A 13,219-nucleotide genomic window follows, 5' to 3' on the forward strand; every position below is an offset into this window, starting at 1 on the left:
GCAAAGCAGTCATCAAAGCAAAAGGTGGCTACTTTGAAGAACCTAGAATATAAGACATAATTTCAGTTATTTCACACTTTTTTGTTAAGTATATAATTCCACACGTGTTAATTCATAGTTTTGATGCCTTCAGTGTGAATGTACAATTTTCATAGTTCTGAAAATACAGAAAAATCTTTAAATGAGAAAGGTGTGTCCAAACTTTTGGTCTGTACTATATACTGTATACATAAGTCCAAATTCACACAGCGTGGGGTCCTCTGCATGTCCGTGCTGAATCCATTTTTAGTCCAGGTGTTAATTTTTGCAATCTGTGTCATCATCCGTTTATGTCTTATGGAAAAAATGTTTCAGGCTTCTCCTATGAACTACTTAGTAAATAATGGAGAACACTCGTTTGACATGTGGATGGCATCTGATACTATCCTTTTTTTAAAGAACCTATTCACTTGAATGAACTAGAACTACTGTATTCTACAATTTGAATCAAAATAAAAATAAGACATGTCTCAGGGGTTTTTTTTTTGGCCTGTGTGAATATGCCAATAGGAATTAATATGTCCATTTTCTGTCCATTAATAAAAATGGACAGAGCATACACACTAAAAACTGATGTGTGAATCACCCAAAATTTTCTAGAAGTTTTCAGCACTGAAGTTTTGAGATAAAGTAAGGCCACGTTCATACGTTCAGTATTTGGTCAGTATTTTACCTCAGTATTTATAAGTCAAAATCAGGAGAGGAACAATCAGAGGAAAAGTATAATAGAAAGACGTCACCACTTCTGTATTTATCACCCACTCCTGCTTTTGGCTTACAAATTCTGAGGTAAAATATTGATTGTGTGAACATGGACTAACATTCATGGGGACAACCTTTTTTCTACACCTTGTGCCATTGATCCCATTGAAGAACACTATGTTCAGATTTTCACCATCCTTAGGCCTCATTCACATGTGCGTTTTTAATTAAATAATGGTACTGATGCCATCAGTGTGTCCATTTTTACCATCATTATTTCATCAGTATTTTTCACGAATGGATCTATAAATAAATAAGAAAGCTTCTCCTATACTTTGCAATGTTAAATACAGACAGCACATGGACTATACGCTGACGCTTCCATGTGCTGTACGTGTTTTTCATGCACCCATAGACTTTTATTGTCCCTTGTCATCCATGATACCGGAAAAAATGGACATGTGAATAACACCATAGAATATAATTGGTATGTATTGTATCCTTGAAAAAAACGGATACAACACGTATGTGCAACAGAATGAGGCCTAACATGGCTTCTCCAAGACATCAACATATTTCATAGAACTGTATACACAAATAGATAGTTAAGACTGGTGCCATACGCGCCACTTAATGAATTTGGCCCATTCTCTCAGGGACAAGCGCTATTGTGCGCCTTGCCAAAATTACTATTCCAGTTAGAGACAGGAGTAGCATTTCTGGCATATGAAACGCTAACTCTTCTAATGAATTTGATAGGGAAATGTTTGACGAATTGTCAGAAAATAATGCAGTTTAGTCTTGTGGTCATCTCATATACGTCAGTATAATGCCACAAATATATGCTATATCATGCTGCAGAGTTGAGGAACAAAAATATATTTTTATCATGGGAGTCTATGGGTACGTGCACAGCGTTTTTTGAGGTGCAGAAAGATGCAGATCCACAATTGATTTACAGTACAATGTAAATCAATGAGAAAAAAAAAATGCTGTGCATGCGGTTTTAGGCTATGTTCACACTTTGCAGATTCAACTGCGGATTTTTCCGCAGCAGAATTCCAAAATCCGCAGTGAAAACCGCAGCGCGTTTTCACTGCGGATTTATCGCGGTTTTTACTGCGTTTTCTTCTGCGGATTTTCAACTGCAGTTTTCTATTGGAGCAGCTGAAAATCCGCAGAAAAGAAGTGACATGCTGCGGAATGTAATCCGCAGCGTTTCCGCGCGGATTTTTCTGCAGCATGTGCACAGCGTTTTTTGTTTCCCATAGGTTTACATTGAAATGTAAACTCATGGGAAACTGCTGCGGATCCGCAGCAAAATCCGCAAAGTGTGAATATAGCCTAAAAGAAGCAGCATGTCACTTCTTTTTTGTAAATCTGCAGAGTTTTTGTACCCATTCCATTACAGAAAACCGCAGGGGTAAAAAAAACGCAGCAAATCCGCAAGAAAACCGCAGCAAAAACACACAAAAAATGCTGCAGAACCGCACAAAAAACGCGACAAATCTGCAGGTGCGTTTTCTGCCAGGAGAGGCAGAATCCGCACCAGAAATTCCTAAGCCTAATCCGCAACGTGTGCACATAGCCTTTAAATGACGGGAAGACAGTGATTTAAAAAATACGATAAAAAGTAGAAATGGATTCCAAACAGGATCATATATTTTGCATCAGTAGAGTAACTTTTATTTGCATTTTGCATTAATATTAATCAATGCAGCTCCATTTTAGCTGTTAATTATACATTAACCCATCATTACAGTAAAATCTTGCTGGGCAGCACCAAACCTACATTTGCTTTCTGCTTTTCACTGTGGTATTCCAGCAAGCAAAAATACATGTTGAGGCTTGTCCAGTTCTGGGAAAGATGCAGTCAGTAATCAGGAATTTTGTACCAAGTCCAAGGAATGAATTTACAGTTATCATTTCATCTGGTCACAGTATGTGGATTCTGTAGGATTTTGCAATAAAGTTAAAATTAACAGGTGGTAAATGAAAATAGAAACATCTGGGACACCAAGCTGGTTCAAAGGAAGAACTAGTGCTGTAATAAAACTTGCTAGGGACCAACATGTCTTGCAAAAGATGTTGTGTAGGATTTTTCAAGGGGGGTGGTTCACAGATTTGAAAATATTGGAGGTCCTTGGATGAGAAACATTTGTCAAAAATTCACTTGTTTTGGCATAATCAGTAGCTTCGCATAAAAGTACATCTATAAAAAGGGAGCGTTTTCGAGATTTGCTAAGAAAAAACATCTAAAAACTCTTAAAAGAATCTACTAATTTCAATGTTAACCTTCTTTGCTGTTCATATACCGTATATAGTTTTCTGAATGTTTTTTCCTCTTCATGTTTTGAAAATGACCTAGTGAGAGAAAAAAGAAAAATGCATGTCACATCTTTGAGGTGGATTCTGACGGGATCCGCACTAAAATGGGTACTATAAAATTAAAATGTTGGAAAAAAAACTCTTCATAACTGCTTCAAGAAAAACTCCCCCAAAAAGGGAATGTTTCACAAAGCTGTTTCCACTTGAAAAACTTTGTTTTTGAATGCCTCAAAAAACTTTCATCTGTGTCATGATACAGACCGGGTTTTGAGTCCTGTCTTCCCTTTTCCCGGTCTGATCATGTCAGGGGTTAACTTTGCTCTGCCTCAGTCTGGTCTCCGGTTTGCTATTTATCTCTGCTGCATCCTGCAGGTGGTGTCAGTTATAGCTTCTGCCTACAGCGTGAGTAGCTGACTCTGGTTATATCCTGATTTAACCTGCTGCAATTCCTGACTGTTCCTGTGTCTGCTCATTCCCCTCCCCCCATTCTGACTCAGTCTTTTCCCTTTGTGTTTGGACTCTCTGGTACTTGACTCGGATTTGACTCTGATCTGACTCTGTGTTTTGCTCCAGGTACTTCTGCTTCCATCTGGTATTGACCTTCTGGTGCATCTCTGACTCTGAGTTGATATTCCCCTTTGTACTATGTTACTCTCCTGGTTTTGACCCGGCTTGTTTGACTACCCTATTGCCACCTTGTGGTGGCCTCGCTGCAGCACTGCAGGTCTGCTCTGGCAAGTGTTGCAGTCTTCCCTCCACTCTACTGCCATCTAGTGGAGCGTGCATCTACCTGCATAGCTGTGGCATGACAATCTGCATATAGCCAGAGGAACCCATTCACATACAATGCCGCACTATTGGTGCTCTAAATGTTTCCTTATGGTAAACTAAGAATCACTGCCGTAATATACTGAAAGGGGAACTACACTTTTAAGTAACTGTTCAAAATAGGCTATCATGAGTGTACATGAGAAAAATCACTATCTTTGGTCATTTTATTATTTGTATCCTGAACACGTTTTCTTCTATGCATGCTCTATTGCTAATTTGCAATTGACTCTGAGCTGGTAGGAGGAAACTAGCTGCTTTGATGTCTCCTATACACAGCACACAGAGATATATTCCTGAACTTTTTCCCTGTGGTAGCACACAGATGGCAGCAAACGAGACATGGAACAAAATTATACAAGATTACTGAGCTGTGTAGCTGTGAATTCAGCACTAGGAAAAGCAAGCTTGAATGTGTATAATCTGTTTCTCTGCTTCTAACTCTGTTCCTCTCTCCTCCTCCACGCCACCTTTCTCATCCATAGACTTTAATATACTTGTAACCTGACCCCTCACAGGGCTGGTAGTCCTTGTCTTGAGCAATAATCAGAATTCAGGAGGAAGGGGGAAGTAATAGAAATGGTTGATTTATGTTACTTAATGTTTTAGAGGTTGAAGGAAGACTTTAAGTCCATCTAGTTCAAGCCATAGCCTAACCTAACATGCCCTAACATGTTGATCCAGAGGAAGGCAAAAAAACCCATGTGGCAAAGAGTAAGCTCCACATTGGGGAAAAAAATTCCTTCCCGACTCCACATACGACAATCAGACTAGTTCCCTGGATCAACGCCCTATCAAGGAATCTAGTATATATAACCTGTAACATTATACTTTTCAATAAAGGCATCCAGTCCCCTCTTAAATTTAAGTAATGAATCACTCATTACAACATCATACGGCAGAGAGTTCCATAGTCTCACTGCTCTTACAGTAAAGAATCCGCGTCTGTTATTATGCTTAAAGGGAACCTGTCACCCCGTTTTTTGAGATTGAGATATAAATACTGTTAAATTGGGCCTGCGCTGTGTGTTACTATAGTGTATGTAGTGTACCCCGATTCCCCACCTATGCTGAGAAATACATTACCAAAGTCGCCGTTTTCGCCTGTCAATCAGGCTGGTCAGGTCGGGTGGGCGTGGTGACATCGCTCTTTTCTTCCCCAGCTTTCCGTTGGTGGCGTAGTGGTGTGCGCATGTCCAGAGTTCCGAATCCCCTGCGCGCACGAGAAGCAAAAGCGCGCGTTCTGCGCTATTGCCCCTGTCATCGGTGGGGGCGGCCATCTTCCTGGGGCCGCGCGTGCGCAGATCGAGTGCTCTGCTGCACGGGGCTTCAGGAAAATGGCCGCGGGATGCCGCGCGTGCGCATTAGAGATCGCGGCGGCCATTTTCCCAAAGCCGAGATGCAAACTCGAAAACGGCGACTTTGGTAATGTATTTCTCAGCATAGGTGGGGAATCGGGGAACACTACATACACTATAGTAACACATAGCGCAGGCCCTATTTAACAGTATTTATATCTCAATCTCAAAAAACGGTGTGACAGGTTCCCTTTAAACCTTCTTTCCTCCAGACGTAGAGGATGCCCCCTTGTCCCTGTCTCAGGTCTATGATTAAAAAGATCATCAGAAAGGTCCTTGTACTGTCCCCTCATATATTTATACATTAAAATAAGATCACCCCTTAGTCTTCGTTTTTCCAAACTAAATAGCCCCAAGTGTAATAATCTATCTTGGTATTGCAGACCCCCTTAGACTTAACCCATACCAGATCAGACTGATGAATGTATAAGGCCAGATCGTAAAATTAGACCCCCCCAAAAAATTCAGACTCTAGACCAGAAGCGTAAATCAATTTAGACCCTGGACCATAGCCCTATATCCAGACCCCAGAAACAAGTCTAAGACCCTAGGGCAGACATCTTTTTATAGAAAAGCTAAGAACCACAGTGATGTCACAGCACAAAGGCAATAAATCCCAGTATTAGAACACCATTATTGTGCACTCAGTAACGCCACAGTACAGAGATGATAGACACTGGTATTTCTGAATAGCTGTTTTCATACCCAAGAGCAACGGCAACTTGTGAAAATGTTTCCACAGTACGCTTACAGAATAACATTGTCACAAGATCCTACATCCCCTTCAGCCTTTCCTTGTGCCTCCTGTGTATCTTCATGTTGTTCAAAGAAATGTTAGTGCCCAATTAACATAGAATAAATAATTTGCACATTCATAATAGTCAATGTATTTCTATGTAAATGTTTGATCAAGCAGATACCTTGCCGCCAATGCCGCCTATAGGTAAATCTAACCGTGAAAGTAGAGCAGAATATTTGTCATTGTTCTCTGTATATATCGGTAAAATCGCGGTAAAAACGCATGTGGATTTCTCGCAGAAATGTCCGGTTTTTGTCAGGAAAATTTCTGCAAGAAATCCTGACGTGTGCACAGGGTGGTTAAGGTGGATGTGGTAGCATTGTACTGCTATTTGTTGCCGATTTTCTTTGAAAATATCCCCACATAAAGTCTACAACAAATCACGGTAGCTGGCTATGTGTACACGTAGGAAATGTGGTGCAGAATTTTCTGCACTAAATCTGCATCTCCTGGCAGAATCCTCAGGTGCGTTTTTTGTGCGTTTTTTGTGCAGATTTTACCACTGTGGATTTCTATAATGGAGGGGTGCAGAAACGCTGCAGAACTGCACAAAAGAAGTGACATGCACTTCTTTGAAATCTGCAGCATTTCTGCGCAGATTTTTCTGCACCATGTGCACAGCTTTTTTTTTTTACATTGTACTGTAAATCACAGTGCAGTTCTGCAGCGTTTCTGCTGCAGAAAAATCTGCTGCAGTTCTGCACTAAATCTGCATCGTGTGCACATACCCTTAAACATTTAAAGTGGTTGTTCACTACTTTTTGATTAATGAACTATCCTTAGGATAGGTAATCAATGTCTGACTGGCAGGGTTCGAAACCCGGCAACCCTCCACAATCAGCTGTTATTGGTGCCGGCGGCAGCCGGAAGTGCACACTTGCGGAGTTGGCCATCTTCTGGTTGTGGCCGCTGCAGGGTACTGCACATCCACCTCCTATTGATTTGAATAGGAGGCGTATGTGCAGACCAAGCCTCGGCCACTACCAGACGACAGAGTAGCTCTGCAAGGGAGCTCCGGCTGCCACTGACACCGAAAGCAGCTGATCGGCTGGGGTGCCGGGCCATGGCCGATCATGCATTGATGATCTATGCTGAGGTCAGTCAATGTAAAAGTAGTGGACAATCTCTACATACATGCTAGCCACCTTAGGGAGAGACCCAAGTTGGGCTAAATGTAGCGGGACGAAAGAGACCGAAAAGCCCTCTACTTAAAGGAAATACATAGTGGATGCTTTCCTGAAACAGAAAGTACTTGCAAGCAGCATAATACAAAGAATAGCAGGTTTATCCAGAATCCTTTGCAGTAGGCGGAGATATGCAAATCATCTCTTTCCACCCCAGTCTAATCCACAGCGCTTGGAACCGCCAAGCGTGCAATGCTGCGGATTAGTTTCTAAATTTACACAGCCAACCAATTCCTACCTGTGGACACGTGTTTCAGGCTTTAGGCCCTCATCAGCACAGGGCTGGAATTGGTTGGCTGTATGGAGTGGGGCTCGGTGAGCAAGCGATACATACATGCTAGCCACCTTAGGGAGAGACCCAAGTTGGGCTAAATGTAGCGGGACGAAAGAGACCGAAAAGCCCTCTACTTAAAGGAAATACATAGTGGAGGCTTTCCTGAAACGGAAAGTACTTGCAAGCAGCATAATACAAAGAATAGCAGGTTTATCCAGAATCCTTTGCAGTAGGCGGAGCTATGCAAATCATCTCTTTCCACCCCAGTCTAATCCACAGCGCTTGGAACCGCCAAGCGTGCAATGCTGCGGATTAGTTTAGGTCTCTCCCTAAGGTGGCTAGCATGTATGTATCGCTTGCTCACCGAGCCCCACTCCATACAGCCAACCAATTCCAGCCCTGTGCTGATGAGGGCCTAAAGCCTGAAACACGTGTCCACAGGTAGGAATTGGTTGGCTGTGTAAATTTAGAAACTAATCCGCAGCATTGCACGCTTGGCGGTTCCAAGCGCTGTGGATTAGACTGGGGTGGAAAGAGATGATTTGCATAGCTCCGCCTACTGCAAAGGATTCTGGATAAACCTGCTATTCTTTGTATTATGCTGCTTGCAAGTACTTTCCGTTTCAGGAAAGCATCCACTATGGACAATCTCTTTAATTCTCTCCACTTAAATGGAGACAGTTTACAATTCCTTCTTGGAGACCCTTTTTTATGAAACATGATGTGGTGATTTACCCTTTAAAAATGCGATTATAATGGCACTTAGTGACATAGTGGTTCCACACTCAGGGATGGCAGAAGCAATGCAGGAGAGCACGTGGCAGTTTAAGAAATTGACTGGAAGGCGACAAGCTTGATGGTTAGAATCTTTCATAAGGCAATGTGTTTTGTAGTTAACGAACCTTATAAGGGGCAACGGATTTGAAGAGAGGTAGACAGTTGGCACAGTCGGATTTCATGTGCACTGTACCTGTACTTTTTTTCTTTTTTTTTTTTTTAATAAAACCACATCTGGTGATTCTATCTAGTGCTCACAAATGCTGTCAATACACTGTATTAATCTATCAAGTGCGAGCAAAAGTTTAGCTAAATTAAAAAGCATACAGAAGACTATTTGTGCATGCATAACACAGCACAGAAAATACAGAAGAGTATGCCCACAATTAACAACCATACACTTAGCCTGGTAGTGATCCATAATACATGTATTCACTAACCTCGACCTAACCTGGTGTCCAATTTTTTATTGTAATTACGATTATCCAATTAAAGGGAATTTGTCGGCAGGTTCTTACCATGTAATCTGAGGACAGCATGAGGTATGGGTTAAAAACTGAATTGAGTGATAATAATAATAATAATAATTTTTATTTATATTGCGCCAACATATTCCGCAGCGCTTTACAAATTATAGAGGGGACTTGCACAGACAATAGACATTACAGCATAACAGGAATACAGTTCAAAACAGATACCAGGAGGAGTGAGGGCCCTGCTCGCAAGCTTACAAACTATGAGGAAAAGGGGAGACACGAGAGGTGGATGGTAACAATTGCTTTAGTTATTCGGACCGGCTATAGTGTAAGGATCGGGTGTTCATGTAAAGCTGCATGAACCAGTTAACTGTGATGTGATGTGTGATGTGTCACTTATCAAGCTATGTGCAGTTGTTTACTTAAAATTTTCATTGTGTCACCAGGACCTTATCACTACTTGGACTACAGCAGCATGAAACCTAGTCTCACCTCACCACGCCCCCTCCTGTGATAAGCAGCTAACTGTTAATAGACAATGTACATAGTGAGCCTGGTGAGGGCAGGGTCAGCTGTGATGTGGGCGGGGGCAGCTTTATCAGCTCTGCTTTAAGTTACATATGAGAAGTCTGAATGTGGCACAACTGCTGCACCCAGTAATCTAAGTGACACATCGTTGGATTCAGGGTCTCTTTTCCTACATTTTGCTGCTTTCATATGAGGTAGCAGAAACCTGGTGACAGATTTCCTTTATCCCTTTTCCGACATCGGGTGTAATAGTACATAGATGTCTGACTCCCTCCCTCTGGCGGTAAGCCCACATCTTTCCCGACACATGTCAGCTGTTTTGAACAGCTGACATATGCCCGGAACAGGCGCAGGTGGAATTGCGATCCTCCCGCGGCTATTAACCTGTTATTTTAACATGCACTTCTGGCAATTACGCCGGAAATCCGCCCATCAGTGACCCTCGTCACGTGATCGTGGGTCACCAATGGGTTGGCAAAAAAATGCATAAAATAAGTGAAAAGTGACATAAATGCAATAATCTGCTGAATGTCCCTCACTGCCCCTGACCCTCAGACAACTCATTCTGCCAGGGCAGAAATGAATGGTAAATAGGTGTGGCTATTGACATGGTCAAAATTTGCCATATGATTTGTCCCTTTTTTTTGTCTGTATGGTTCGTCCCTCTTTCTTGTCTGTATGGTTTAGCCCTCTTTCTTGTTTGTATGGTTTATCCCTCTTTCTTGTTTGTATGGTTTGTCCCTCTTTCTTGTTTGTATAGTTTGTCCCTCTTTCTTGTCTGTATGGTTTGTCCCTCTTTCTTGTCTGTATGGTTTGTCCCTCTTTCTTGTTTGTATGGTTTGCCCCTCTTTCTTGTCTGTATGGTTTGCCCCTCTTTCTTGTCTGTATGGTTTGTCCCTATTTGTTGTTTGTATGGTTTGTCCCGCTTTCTTGTTTGTATGGTTTGTCCCTCTTTCTTTTCTGTATGGTTTGTCCCTCTTTCTTGTCTGTATGGTTTGTCCCTCTTTCTTGTCTGTAGGGTTTATCCCTCTTTCTTGTTTGTATGGTTTGCCCCTCTTTCTTGTCTGTATGGTTTGTCCCTCTTTCTTGTCTGTATGGTTTGTCCCTCTTTCTTGTCTGTATGGTTTGTCCCTCTTTCTTGTCTGTATGGTTTATCCCTCCCTCTTGTTTGTATGGTTTGTCCCTCTTTCTTGTCTGTATGGTTTATCCCTCTTTCTTGTTTGTATGGTTTATCCCTCTTTCTTGTTTGTATGGTTTGCCCCTCTTTCTTGTTTGTATGGTTTGTCCCTCTTTCTTGTGAAAGTTGGGAGGTGTGGGTTTATTAACATCCAATTCCGAGTTTCCTTGCAATTGTTTCCACTTTAATGCTTAGTTCTTCCTCTTCTGTCAACGGATTTATTAGCACACTGAACGCATTTAGGAACAAATACAATATGCAGCCCAGAGCTAGCTAATTGCATTCCTTCCAAATTCCAGATACTGACTCATCACTGAGTTGAGCTCCACCTCAAGTCCCCGAGCACAGGTATATGTAGGTAATCTCTGGGGATTGAGCAAGAATTCAAGCTATGAAGGTTACAAAAATTCTTTCCTTGTGACTTCTTGGTGTTTTTTCCTATGTAAAAGAGAGGTTTGTCAATGTTTGTAAATGTCTCTACTTCTCTATTGTACAGACAGAATAAATGGAGTATTGCTTTACGTGTAAGAAACAAACAATAGGGATATAAAACAAAGTATTAAGCAATAATAGGAACATATGTCGAAAGGGATGTTGACTACTGAACGTCAACAGCCTAGTTTTATCGGTTGATGGTTAGTGGAAGGAAACCAGACATTGCATTTGTCTTTGCTCATTAGTGATGAGCGAACGTGCTCGGATAATGTATTATCCACCCATGCTCAGGTGCTGAGTGTCTTTGGCATGCTCAAAAAATATGTTTGAGTCCCCGAAGTCGACAGCCGCAACACATGCAGGGATTGTCTAATAAACATGTAATCCCTGCATGTGTTGCAGCAGTCTGAAAGCCGCGAGACATTCAGCCGCGAGGACGTGAACATATTTTTCATGCATGCTGAAGACACTTGGTTAGCACCCATCACTACTGCTACTGGAAGTACCAGACCCATTGTAATCTTCAGTGATGGCAGAAAAAGGGGTGCACAAGAGTGCAGTCTTGAAGATATATTTTTTGGTTGCTCAACCAATTTGCAAAAGATTTCAAATAAGTTTGGTTCTCCGAGACCCAACAAAGCAGGAATTTATAAAATCATTTGACCCTAAATGGCACTAAAAAAACCCCAAACATATCTATAGTATAAATGATCACAGAAATAATTTTAATTTATTGTGGTTGCATTAACACAATTTGGTATTTGTCATATAAATATATAAAATATTAAGTAGATGATAAGCCCCATGAGGTGAGGACACAGCAGTTACTTAGTGTCGCGGAAGCTGAAACTTGATCTTTGAGGCCACCTAGTGACCAAATTAAAGAACTTACCGTTATTCAACCTCAATGCGTAATAGGGTACTATTAAGAGTTTATTGTATCATGAAAAATAAAACAAGTACTTGATTAATACATTAGGCCGGCCACAATTTAAATTGCCTTGGCTCCATACATTAAAATGATCAGGGCTATCTCCAAAATCTATCATCCGGTACAGACATTTGATCGACAGAGTGGGCTTTGATGGAATGAGGGGGATCAAATTATCGTTATGACGTGTAAAGGTGCATATACACTGCTAATTATTGTGAATGAGAGTTCCTAGGAACGCTCATTCCTGATAATCATGCAGTGTAAACAGACTGACCAAAATGCTTGTTTGTCGGGTGCAGCAATGTTTTGGTTTGCCTAAAAGATCACTGTTTCCTGCAGCACACCGTCCGGTGCAAACAGAACCTGTCAAGAACAATGGCAGCCAAAGAACCCTCAAAAACATCTCTTCCCAATTATTCTGTGCATACCTGAAGTGTAGCAGACTTATCTAAACAGGCTATTAAATGACCGTTGGCTGGCAAACATGTAGCCGATCGATGGTAACTTAACGGCGCACATGGGCAAGTGTAAATCCACCCGAAGAGGAGATAAAGTGATCTGATCAGCATTTTATTGCAGCCTTTTTTGCACACATATAGGCCATGTTTCCACAAAGCATAAATGATGCATTTTTCACACTATGGTTTTTTTTTCTGAAAATCTGCTGCATTTATTAATTCAAGCAAAGTGGAGGTGATTTCATGAAAACTAATGTCCATTGTTTTTTTGTGCTTAGAGACACTGTAGAACTGAGCTTTTTTCATGTCTTTTTCCCTGTAAAGGAGCATGAAATAATGCAAGTAAAAAGTCCAATTGCATTTTTAGGTGCAGAATTCCAGAATTGCAGAATTTCAAGTGCATGAAAAAAAGTTTTTCCCATAATCAGGCAGTGTTAACAAGCTGCTGATGAACATTTATTAGTTTTAGGGCTCGTGCAGACGACCGTATTATTGGTCAGAGGGAGATCCGACAAATCATTGGATCGCCCCCAGACCTGTGTTATGCTATAGGGCAGTGCACATGTTCAGTTTTTTCATTGGATAAAGTTGGTCTGACACGAAGATGGAGACTAACAAAGTAATACAAACAGGGATAAAGGAAAATACCAGTCATACAAATATACTCACACATACTGTATAACAGAGGAATGTACCAGGGAGTGGAGAATGGGGTGAAACCAAAGTAGGAGATGAAAGCGAATTATCACACACTCAAAACCTAGTAAAAGTCACAGATAAATCCTTTCTCCAATACCACCAATAACAACCTCCAGGCATGAAGCAGAAGGTAACTCTGACAATGAGTCAGGGCCGTATTTAGAGTTTCTGCTGCCCTAGGCACTTTTAGTGCTGCCTCCCCCTTTGGTGAGTACGACACTAT

Source organism: Ranitomeya imitator, chromosome 7, assembly GCF_032444005.1.
Source record: "Ranitomeya imitator isolate aRanImi1 chromosome 7, aRanImi1.pri, whole genome shotgun sequence".
NCBI classification, from domain to species: Eukaryota; Metazoa; Chordata; class Amphibia; order Anura; family Dendrobatidae; genus Ranitomeya; species Ranitomeya imitator.